This window comes from Urocitellus parryii, chromosome 8, assembly GCF_045843805.1.
Source record: "Urocitellus parryii isolate mUroPar1 chromosome 8, mUroPar1.hap1, whole genome shotgun sequence".
Classification (NCBI taxonomy): Eukaryota; Metazoa; Chordata; class Mammalia; order Rodentia; family Sciuridae; genus Urocitellus; species Urocitellus parryii.
The window spans coordinates 21703079-21716008 of record NC_135538.1 but is presented as its reverse complement, the minus strand read 5'-3'; the positions used below and the strand labels follow the sequence as shown (position 1 = coordinate 21716008).

The 12930-nt window shown below is 38.2% G+C and overlaps 1 protein-coding gene across 2 annotated transcripts in view; it reads right to left on the bottom strand.

The window, feature by feature from the left end:
- The window catches only part of Plagl1 (PLAG1 like zinc finger 1), a 50909-nt gene that overhangs the window by 25179 nt on the left and 12800 nt on the right, over nt 1-12930 (bottom strand). For both annotated transcript variants that reach the window (XM_077801792.1, XM_077801793.1), the window contains exon 3: nt 8794-8833. The gene's annotated coding sequence lies outside the window, so the exon portion shown is untranslated. The remainder of the gene's footprint in view (nt 1-8793; nt 8834-12930) is intronic.

The window sequence follows — 12930 nt, the reverse complement described above, 5'->3', positions numbered from 1 at the left end:
TTTCACTTTTTGAGACAAGGTCTTGGTTAAGTCATTCAGGCTAGCTTCACACTTGCAATCCTCCTGCCTCATCCTCCTGAGTAGCTGGATCGCAGGCCACCATGGCCAGCTACGTGAGCAAGTCAGTATGGACAGATGAGAAGCCATCTAAGAGGAAAGAATCTGGCATCTTTCTACTGGAAAATTTGTTTAAGTGGAATAATGCACATATAAGCATAGAGACCAATTATATGTTGATCTCCAAACCTATGTTGAGGGATTGACCCTTAAATTCCTTGAAATTATTTCTTGGATATTGGGGGATAGGGAGAAGGCTCTTTTGTGGAGATGCACAAAAGTTGAAGTTCAGTTGAAGTTCTGATTCTACAAACGGAGCAAGCACACAATTTTTAGTGGCAGTCGCTGCCTTGGTCTGGATGTAGCTCTACCGATGCAGATGAAGACACACCTCATGCTGAAAGCTAAATTATCAAATGGAAAAGTGTGGCTTCATTTCCTTCTCCTCCCTCTACTCTACTTTGGTATGATGTCACACAAAATTACTTCCAAAACTGGGAGAACTAAGCAGCCAGTTATAAAAGCTAAGTGCTATGCTTAATGCTTTCTTATCTACAACTAAGTGCTTAAGGAGGTGAGAGTCTACCAATGCTCACTGCCATGGTACTTTCCTATTTTGGAAGGAATCTCAGATCTCAGCAGTGAGACAACCTGCTCAATGGACCCTCTTCCTACAACCGCGTGAATCTGTTCCCCTACAGAGTTCCCATCACAGTGCACAGATCTGTACACCTCTATTTCAAATTTCATCTCTACCTTTAATCAAAATAAAAATCCAAATACATTTCTTTAAAAAGATAATCTTGGTGGTTAAAAAAAAAATGACAAGGGGGCAAAGTTCTGGCCAGCCTGTGTGCTTACTCCCCCACCCCCCGACATCTTCTAAACATTTCCATTATGATTTTAAGATATTATTTTCCTAAAGAATGCTGAGAACTATTCCCCACTTAAGCTCAGGCTTAAAAAAGAAATTGTAACCTGAGAATAGCTCAGAAATCGGGTTTGTCCTAGGGTCCTGTGAAATCAGAGTAGTCAGCCTTTGCTTCCTTTGATAAGGAATTCATAGCACACAGTGGTAGTAAATCTGATTAAAGAAATTGCCAAAGGATGTTTTATTTTGCATTATTTAACATTATATCATAGAATTAAGCCATACAACATGGAAGCTTTATCCATCTCAATCACCAAATCACTAAATTTGGTCAAGTGAAAGTCTACAAAATTCTTCATTACAAGCTATTTCATCTTCTAAATGAATGTATCTAAGCATTACGTTGAGGTTTATTTTTAGAAAAGAATAATTGAGCAGAGAGCCTGGTTCTGAAAAGGATAATGCCATTCACTTTTAATGCCTTCTTCTAGAGGTTGATGGACTGCCCAACAAACTTGCCACACCAAAAAATTGTTTTAATAATTCTCCATAAAGGAAAGATTTTTTAAAAAGCAATAGTGCTGATCAAGTGACAAGAGACTAATCAGGTTTTCCTAAAATTTAGTATTCACAGTTGAAGCCTGGATAAGTAACTGTGTTCAAAGGAATGTTCAGGGAGCCGTCAATCGCCACACATCCAGCTACACTTACAGCCAAGAGCTTTGCTAGGCTCAGAGATATAAAAATGAATACAGCACAGCTGCTTTACTTCCAGCTAAAAGAATACATTTAAACAAAGAGCTACAGGGCAATGTGTTAAGTGCTATAACCGAGGTGTGCACAAAGGGCTGGGGCCAAAGGAAGAAGCCATAAATTCTTCCTGGGAAATCAAGCAAGTGAGGGATGGTGATTTTTCCTTGTGATGAATTCAAGACTTTTTCTTTACTAGTTTTGAAAAGGAAGGTGCTAATTTTAAGATTTATGATGTCGGGTGCTATCCTGGTCTATTTATCAATCTCATTTATGTTTGACACAGACTTTCAGTTACAATATCCCAAGAGTATAAATTTTGAAAAATAAATGCCACATAGCAATATTCCCATGAAATGCACACAATACGGAGTGGCATGAATCACAGCATGAGGGGAACTTAGATCCCAAGTTTGAAGATGTTTTGAAACATAAATGAAAGACTCATTTTAGAGGATTTGAATATAATATGAAGGCTTATTTAAAAATTTTTCTTCCTAAAGCAAAAATAAAAGCATCGCCTGATTATATCATGGTTCATATTTGTCTTTCTCTATGTCTGGGTTTAAAAAAAAGAAGGGGGGTGTTGAGTCAACTTCTACTTAACATCATTTATTATGCATACCATATTCCTACTTATAACATAGTTGTGACAAAACCTTCATTGTTCATTGCACACTAGCCCCAAACTTGAGTCATTCTAATGTAAGCATGAGAAACTCCCGTCTCCTTTGGGGTGAATTTCCAAATTCCTCTGTGTTAAATTGAGGTCTAATTTTCCCTGTGCCTGGTTTTCACAAGAAGGTCTATTCCACCCCATGTGCTCCTTTTCAGCTGTCAATAAACAGAGGCAGTGAATTCCCCAGGGCTTCACAAAGCTAGTTAGGCAGAGCCATTCATTCCTTCAGGAAAACAGGGCATTGATTTCAGTGAGTTCCCAGGGAGCAGCTGCAACAAAGAGATCAAAGGCCCACCTCTCTCTCCCTCCATTGCTTTCATTAGGCCCAGCCCAGACAAACAGCGACAGGTCTCCTTGAGACTCCAAGAGGGCCCAGCGGACCACCGCATGGTTCAATTCAAATTCATCCGTTTCCTACATTCCAGTGACAGTCCAGAATGCTAACCATGACAAACCAGCACAATCAACCGGCATAATATACTGTGCACTAGTTCATCCAAGGTCAGAGGGAGAAAACAAGCACTGAGGGAAGTCCTCTGCTTCTAGGGCCTGCTGAGCCTCAATGGCCCCCTGACATTCCATAAATAAACTTCTCCCTCTCACTCTCCCTTTCTTCCTCCACCCTGCAACCTCACAAGGGACAATCTCAGTCTCGCTGAACAATCTGCAATGTTTTTCATGTCACAGGACCCAAAGGATCTGGAATCTTTATTCCTAGTCTAACTGTCACAGTAGTGTTACAGGAGGGCTGTGGGTGAAGCTCCTATCAGTTCACTACCTTGGTAAAGCTAATCTCTTATAACCAGCAGCTGACCGGGTATACCAGTAGCTTATTGCTGTGTGATGAACCCAAAGCTGTACTTTCTAGGTTTCTCTAAGGGGTGATCTGCAGTGAAGGCCCCTCAATTTAAGGTAAAGGTTAATTTGCATAAATGCTGTTTGCAAAACAAAATGGAACCAAGAAAGAACCGTGAGGGTTTTTTTTTTTTTTCTCTTTTTTAAAAAAAAAATTTGATCCAGAGAATCACCTAAACCCGGTAACCTAAGCTCCTAAATGAGAGCCAGTGTATAAAGGGCTGTGTGTGTTTGTGGGAGTGAGGGAGGTCAGCAAGACGGAATCAGAAAGAAAACAAATTATCTCGACTGGTTACCTACACTGAACAAATATAATTAAAAGGTTCCTGAAGCTGCCCCTGAATTCCGAATGGCTTCTTTGACACTGCTTTCAGGAAAGCCTGTAATAAAATGTGTTCCTTTCCTTATGCTCTATTCCATTTCTGTCACTCATCCTGAGTAAACATGGTAATAGATGGATTAAGTCTCAAAATTCCTAACCCAAAAAGAAAATAAACAATATTGGAATGAAAGGTATGGAGAGCTCATTCCTTGTGGAAGAACACAACCTTCCACACACCTATTTGTAAGCCTCAGGACTGACCTGAGGGATCATCAGAGACCTTCAAGGTATCAATTCACTGATTAGCCATCTCTGGCTGCCATTTTGTAGAGGAGGCTCAACAGGTCTCAAGGAGAAAGAAAACTTTCACTTATTTCCAAGCTGGGACATAAATGATCTTAGAAAATACACAATTCTAAAATGGACAAGAAAGGTAGTTTGCGACAAAGGCGGTTTGAACATCCAATTAGGAATTATAAAGCCAACTCTGCTATCCACCCACTTTGGGCTTTGGGGGACACATTCAGCCTATCTTCCAAAATGGAGACAAATATCTGTCAAAAATTCCCTTAACAAGGTACTGGGAAATAAGCATTGTGTGTCTCATTGAAGAAAGACAACCTCTTTATATAATCATAGGTCATTCTGTGATTCAAAAGAGGTTCTCTGGAAACTCGCTAAGTTCCCATAAATCAAATTATTTTCTAAAAGCACTCAGAAAATTCATCACTTAAAGAAAGTCTGTGGCAAATGACCAAATATACTCATCGCTTCATTTATATATCTTTCAGAAGCATTTACAGAGCACTTAGAAATATTTTCAATTTGATCTTCTCCACAACCAGCTGAGGTAGATGGTTTTATTAATCTATTTTTGAATGAGAAAAAAATAGGCTCAAGAGAGGCAAATGGATTTGCCAAAGTCCCAGAACTAACCAGCAGAGTTAAAACTCAAAGTGTTCTGTCCTTAAACCCCATGCCCTTTCCATTTACCCTGGCTACTGTGTACTGTGGATAGACTATTCACTAAACTTTTCTTGCCATAACTCCTTTAAGTAATCTAGTCAATTTTAAGTCTAATGTTTCATGCCACTCTTATTCAGCGAGGTAGTGTTCAAGAACATGGAACTCTGGAGTCAGGATTGACATTTAAATAGTACTGTCACAGGCTGAGGGCCTAGCGATACCCGTAACCTAGCAATTTAGGAGGCTGAGGTAGGAGGATTGCAATTTCTAACAACAGCCTCAGCTTAGTGAGGCCCTAAGCAACTCAGTGAGACCCTGCCTCACAATAAAATAAAAAGGACTGAGAATGTAGCTCAATGGTCAAGCACCCCTGGATTTAATCTCCAGGACCAAAACTGTCACCATTTACTAATTTTAGAAATAAAGCAATTAACAATATTTTCAGTGGACCAGTTTTCCATCTATAAAAGAGGACTAATACCCCCTTCTCTCACTGGGCTCACAGAGGACCATATTAGATAACTGTATAAAGCACCTATACCATGTTAGCATATGGTGACTATCATCAATGTTGAAAATCAAATCCATGTAAAATTTGAGAAAATATTCTTCCTTTTCAGAAAGACATAAAATTTAACTCTCAGCACCTAGATTGCATGATGCCCTCTCACCTTAAAAGTTTAGCACTCAAGTCTAGGATTTAATAGGGACCATCTAATGAGCCCAAATCAAACTGTTATAAAGAGAAACTACAAAATAGAAACACTAATTGAAGTATCCTTTTTAAAATTTACTTAAGGCAAATCTTTGCTATAAAACAGCAGTGTGGTTTCTGTACAATTCAGCTTTACTTTTTGCCATTTTATCATTTCAAGTAGAAATGCATTGATAACAGTAAGAAATTCACAGACTTACTACATGATGTGGGGAGGGGAATAGTATTTGTTGTATGTGGATGGTGCTTTACACATATCTTCTTGCGATTGAGCCTCTCATCACTAAAACAACAGATAAACTTTCCAGCACAAGAAAAGACTGCTGTGGCCAACAGCAAGTTTCATTTTTCACTCCACGTCTCATTTTTTTATAACGCCCTATCAGGGGACAGTGGCATGTAGATGTTATAGTATAGGGTGTACAGATTGCTATGGGAACACAGGCAGAGACAGAGAGTCTGAGAGAATCAGAAAAATCTTTGGAGAGGAGGTGACATTTATTGAACCGTTTAGCTAATACGGATGTCCTTCTGGTATATTCCTGATTATCCTTGAGCTTAAAATTTTTCTGTGAATTCTGAATATATCATTCAGGGATTTAGTTCTTCATCACTGCTTTTGTTCATTTGCAAACTTAAATGGACCCTTTCTCCCCTTTTGTAAATACATCTAAGGCATTCCCACTAAAGAGGCAGAGAGCTGAGGCCTCTGTTGTCTGAATAAACACCATTTAAGTCACTTAAGTGCCTTCTAATTCTATAGGTTTGGGATTATTATTATTATTTTTTTTTGTAATGCTAGGGTTCAAACCCAGGGCCCTATTCATGCTAGGTAAGCACCCTATCACTGAGCTATATCCCCAAACTAGTTCTGTGATTTTTAAAAGTTACTGCTCATTCTTGCATTACACTAGCTACTTAACAATATCATATCTTAAATATGCATGTTAATTACAGACTGTTAATTCTAAGAAATATATTTTTCCTTACTGTCATTTATTTCAGAAGTAGTTGCAAAGAATTTTTCAGAATGTACAAGGGAATATGTCTCACTAAAGGAAGTTAGCCTGTAGTTGGGGAAGCTTCATGATCTTTTCTTTCCTATAAAGAACTGAGATTTGTCTTTTGGTAACCATCCCTAATTCTGCCTTCTCTGACAACACGAAACAAACATGGTTTCTCATGCAAGACATATACCTGAAGACACATGTGACAAACCCATACATTGAGTCATTGAGATCATTCTTTTCTAATTTAGGTCTATATACCTAAATTTCCCTCTAAGTACTGCTTTAGTTATTTAGAAATTTTTCATTTAGTTCATAATATTAATTTCCCCTTTGATTTTTTAATTGGCTAGCTTTCAGAGGAGTTTTAGAGTCATAGGAAAATCAGGTTGAAGGTAGAGATTTTTCCATTTATCCCTTGCCTCTCGCACGGGTATGTATATGTATATTTATGTGTGTGTGTGTGTGTGTGTGTGTGTGTGTGTATATAAATGTGTATGTATGTATGTATGTATGTATTTGATAGTTCATCTCAATGCTAGTTGATTCTTTTTTTGTCCTATGGGTTACTGTTTATAATTCATAAGTACAACCATCTGGGTCTGCTGGTTTCTTCCATGCAGACTGTTTTACTATTATCTGAATTTCTTTAATAGATATAAAGCTATTCAGGTTACCTACTCCTCCTTGAGTGAGTTTTGGTTGCTTGTATTTCAAAGAATTGGTCTAGTTTATCTGACTTATGAAATTTAGGGGCTTGGGGTTGTTTATCATATTCGTTTATCAGTCCTAAAATACGCATGGCATCAGTAACATAACCCCCCTTCAATTTCTAATAATTTGTGTATTCTTTTCATTTGGTTAAAACTTGATCATTTTATTGATCTTTTCAAAGCCTTTCCTTTTACTGATTTTTTCCCCACTCTTTTCCTGACTTCAACTCTGTTAACTTCTCTAATTTTTATTATTTATTTTCTTCTGCTTGTTTTAGATTTTTCTTTTTTTAAAAAATTTCCCAAAGTCAAAACCGACCTTATTGGTTTTAGAGCTTTCTTCTATTCTATTCATTCAATACTATCAATTTTCCTGTAAGCACTGCTTTAGTTGCATCCTACATATTTTCAAAAACTGTTTTTATTTTCAGACAGTTTAAACTATCTCAATTTTGGGGGTCAAAGATAACATTTCAATAAAATCAGTTGAAATGGTCATTCATTCAAACAGTATCCACTGAGCAACCTTTCCCCTGGCACTGTCAGATGGTGATTAGGAAAGTGAAGTAATGAAGGCACAGGAAAGGCTTGGAGGATAAGTCGAGGGTGTCGACTTGAAATAGGTTGGTCAGGGAAGTCTCAGTAAAAAGATGACAACTTAGGGATCATCTAAAAATTTAGGGAACATCTGAAGGAAGGAAGCCAGTCACGTGGCTATTTTGGGGGAACAGTAAATGTAAAACCTGATGCAAGAATAAGAGAATTGGTATAGCTGAAGTAGTCAGGGAAGGGGATCTGTAAAAGATTAGGCCAGAAAGAAAATTAGGCCCAAGGTAACAGGGCCCCTTATCATGGTAAGAGCTGACCGGCCTCTTTAAGTGACATACGGAGGTACTAGAGACATTGGAGTAGAAAAGTAACCTCAGACTTACAGTTAAATAATTTATCTGGCTGCTGTTTAGAGAATGTGTCATAGAGGAGAAAGTGTAAAAGCATGGAGACCAGGTAGGATCAATGGCAATAAAGCAGATGATGAAGGCTTTTACCAGTGAGGTAACCAAAGTGCGGGGGAAGAAGTGGTCACCTGGCTATAACTGGTGACTCAGAGGTTGCACAGTGACACATGTTTGAGAAATACCACAAATCAAAGCCCTTTTCAGGAAATCAGTTGCTGGAAATAAACTAGCCTAATTTAATTTTATCTCAGTTTTTCCCCAACTTATATGATCACAGTGTCTTTTTCCATATACCAATTAATACCCCAGGAAATGACCATGTCGAGGCAGCTACTCTGAGGAAAACTGTATTAAAGGTATATGTCTTTCTGGTGGCCTCAAAATAGGTGCAATAGAACATGCTAGAACAATGTACAAAATATTGATTTAGGAATTACCATAATGCAAGTCCTCATTATGTTACTTTATAATGGTACTCACCTCTTGCTAAGATGAAAAACAAACCATATGTCATTAAAATTGGTTTAGCATATTTCAATTCTTCATCAAAAAATCAAAGATGTCACAAAGATGATTTAGGATAGAAACTTTGGACATACATACAACCCTAGCTGCTCAGGCAGCCCTTTGTTCCCACCTACCATGACCCTGGAGGGACGTCCCTCCAAGAAACAGATACTCCTAGCCCACAATGGATAGGTCAAACTTCCCCAACGCATCTGTTACCTACTAGCCATCTAAAAAAGGTAAAATAAACCTTAAAATAATAACATAAGAACCTAATTTAAATTTTTTTGCCCCATATCTTGTTCCAGGACCTCTAGAAATGTGTTGTTGTGTGATTAGAGAAGACAAAGTTTTGGGAAGAAGGATTAAAAAAAAAAATTGAAATGTCAACTTACAAAAGCCAATGGCACTGCGTATGAATCAGGCAGAAGCAATCTGAAAATAAACAAAAAGCATTCGTTAACTTTATATAAGAGCTGCACATGCGCTTGTTAATTGTAATTTCGAGATTGTTGTAGATTCATATGCAGTTTTAAGACAGCCTTTACCATTTTTCCCAGCAGCAACATTTCACAAAACTAGTACAATATCATAACCAGCACAGTGATGTAAACACAATTCACAAGTCTTTTGAGATTTCCCCAGTTTGATTGTAGCTCTGTGCGTACCTTGTTCTACACAGCGTCATTTCAAGCACAGGGGCAACTCTTCACCTCCACAGCCAAGATACCAAACAGTTCCATCAAAGGGTCCCTGATACTGCTCTCTTAGGGACACACCCACCTCCTCCACCATAACCCTTCTGCCCCAACCCTTACGCATTTTTATTAAAATAACATCCATTTATTAAAAGAATATTTTAGTCATTGTTCATCAGATACAACTAACAAGTCAGGTGTCAAATCACAAATAAAGAACTCTGCTATTCTGTGCTAAAGAATAAGCATGAGTTGAAGGAACAAGGTTTACGAAAAAGTTTCTTCTCATGATTGCCACCACATAAGACCATTCATCAAAAGAAGTGTGTCTGAATTCACATTCCATGCTTTTCAACATTTCTCTCACAAGACACCTTTGAGTGCTTCCTATGGGACAATGTAGGTATTTTATATATGTTATTTCATTTAATCCCTACAACCCTCTTATGTGCACACCATTATCACCCCTATCTGGCCCAGGAGGAAACCAAGACCCCAAGAGGTTTAAGTTACTTAATGTCTCACAACTAGCAAGTGGCAGATATCAGTACCTGGGACCAGATTTTTAGCATCCAGTCTATTGTGTCCCCCAAAGAAACCAATGGTAAAGACATTAAGATATTTTGTGTCACCTTCTGTTGTGACCACAAATCACCTGATTGTTGGCAGACTTTAAAGTATAGGAACTGAATAAGGAAAATGCTCAAAACAACGATGAGCAAAATGGAAACAGTTCTTTATTCAAATACTAAATGATAGAAAATTGGCACAAACAAAGCCTGGGGCGCGCAGGAAGAACCGTATCACAGCAACAAACAGCTCACCAGCCCCAAATTGCGAGTCCCTGACATATGTTGCTGACTGTCAGGCGGTGGTTTACGCACAGCCATGATTACTCTTGAAAAAAATTATTCAATTGGGCAACAGTAATAACGGTATAACTGAAATTTTCAATCACAGATAAAAGCATCAAAATTAGACTCCTTAGCCAAAGAGAGACATCTAAACGCTCAAAGGTAATGTCCACATAATAACAATTTAGTAGACGCCTATTGTTACAAACTTTTCTGTAGGCTTATTAGCTTAATGATATAGTATTATTACTGCAGATTAGCAAATATTTTCTCCTGCAAAACCACATAACACATTTATGAAGAGCTGCAGCCGTCTCTCCAATGATTCAACAATGCTTAAAAGGCGCCTATTCAATAAGACATTGATATGCTGCCCTAAATACTCCAGCTAGGCTTTCTTTACGGTCTAATTTCACAGACCTCTCCTGGATGATCCAAGGTTAGGAGGCAGCCAGGGAGAGAATGCCTTATCAACATAGCTTGGTGCGCCTATAACCAAATTATACATAGGAACCAGGGAACAGGGCTCTGAGGTTCCTCCTCTGCAGAAAGCCACACAGTGTCATTCCTAACTTTAAGGGGTGAACACATTACCTCATTAACATTTAAATGTATCAAAAACTTAAAAATGTTTATACTTTATGCAATTTAGAAAGCACTACTAGTTAACTTATTTCAAATAAACTTTATAATCTCTCCCAGTTTATTCATTTAAAGGTACAAAGTAAAAGACAGACGTGAAGAAGTTTCAGAGTCTCTGTCTTTTCAAGAAATACCCCCATATAACACCTGTTCCTCCTTCCTCACTGAGAGGTGAGACATCCAGGCTGGGTCAGAATGATGGACCTAGAGCCAAGATTTTTTTAAGCCCCATCATTTCAAGAATGCTATGGTCTTTTTTGGATAAATGTAAGGCAGATGGAAAACTCAACTTTTTACAAAAGCTCCATCACTAAATCTTGGGACAAAATAGATTTTGAGGTTCTAAGAAAAATCAGAATAGTTCCAAGTCTTCCAAGGTGACACATTTACAGTATTCCTTTTCAACTCATCACATCTTGTTTCTCAACTCTTCCTGAAAGTACATTCTTTGTTTAGACTAAACTTTCTCCGTATATACAGCATAAAAACTGAGAGCCCCCTTCTCTGTTCCCAGTGAAGCTCCCCAGTGCATCTTCGTAAGCAGCAGTCTTTATGCCTAAATTCTATGTCCCTCTTCTTCTATTGATAAACAGTCGCCCAATGATACACAGAGTGGGCACAATACTTAAGTGGTTCTTCAGTGTTCTTCGTTTTAGAACATTCCACAAAATCAACTTTTTCATGTTTTTTATTTGTATGTCACCTCAACTATAACATTTTTATGTCACTGTGTTTCTTAAATTGTTATATTCTTAGAGGGTGAAGACCGCATCTGTACAACTCAGTCTACCAAGAATAGCCATGCACGAATACCAGACAAATATCTTTGGTAGCAATGAGCGCAAGACCATGGCAGGCTGGCTGTGCTTTACAGAGGCTCTGGTTTCCAGGAAGGTGGAACCTGACATAAGGAAGGAACTGGGAAGTCCAATGAAAAGTGGGACCCAGCAACAGGGGCTCCTGCGGGCACTTCCTTTGAATTTTGCCTACATGCCAGGAAGACAATACCCCTCAAGTGTTTCAAATCCGTGGATATAAGAAAGGGACTGACTATGCTGGACTTGTAGTCAATTCAGGCTGCAATAAAAAGCACCACAGACTTGAGTGACTAAAAAACCATCTCAGTTCTGAAGGCTGGAAGTCTGAGTGTAGGATCAACATGGTCAGAGTTTGGTTGCAGATGACTCTCATGTATCCTCATACCAGAAAAAGTACAAGCTAGTTCTTGATCTGGTCTTATAAAGGCACTAATCTCATGTATGAGGGCTCCATCCTCATGACAATTCTTCCCAAAGGGCCCACTTCAAAACCCCATCAAGGTTAGAATTCTGACCTATTACTTGGGTGGGGGGACACCACATTGCAATGCCCTTACACTGACATGAAGACAGGGCAGGCATTGTTGACATACCTCAGACTGCAAAACCTCCTCAACCCCAGGCTAACAGCCAAGAGAAGACTCTAAAGTACCTAAGCCTCCCAAAATATTACAGTTATTAAATTAAATCATCTTGTTATTAAAGTTAGGGGTATGTTTATTAGCACATCTAATTGACTGGAAACAAATGGATAAGAAATCTTCTAAATTCTAGGGAATATTCTGGTATCAAAGACAAAAGTGGACTCAGTTGAAGTTTTAAAATGTTCCCTTGGTCCTCAACTTTCAATATACAGGAAAGAAGCAGAATAGCTCTGGTTTTCCTAACCCCTACATCAAATGTGGAAAAAAAAATTTTTTTTAAACTTCCTAGAGGGCAAAAGGTACATAGACTCAAGGTTGGATAACCAAGAAATATTTTGCTTCCCAAGGAGGTCTCAATTTCAAAACCATTATGGATCTGTATCTCCCTGAAGTGTCTTTGTGAAATCTATAATCTATAATATCACAAAGACTAGGTTTGAATCTGTATTATTTTAATAATTCCAGAGGCATGTCTAAAAAAATATTTTTCCTATACATCATAGATTTTAAAACCTCGCAGCCATTGGCATGACCATATGTTTTACACCATGTCCTCTGTGAACAAGAACATCTTTCCTCAGCTTTTGAAAAGCAGTTCTCTAGATTGCAGTTTTAAACATCTCTGACTGTGACAAGGCCTTATCTCTAAAGCATATGATAATGACATCACACTTCACAGAAGTGCAGGCAGATTTAACAAGAGAGCTCTACTTCATGCAGACTCTCACAATCATAAGCAGGAGCTAAACTAATGACATTATAAATCTGACTAATATTCTTAACAAAATGTGTGGTTATGAATGAGAGACAGTATAATGAACACTAAAGCAGCTTATAATTAATTTTGACATTTTACTGCTGCATTTCTAGAAAAAC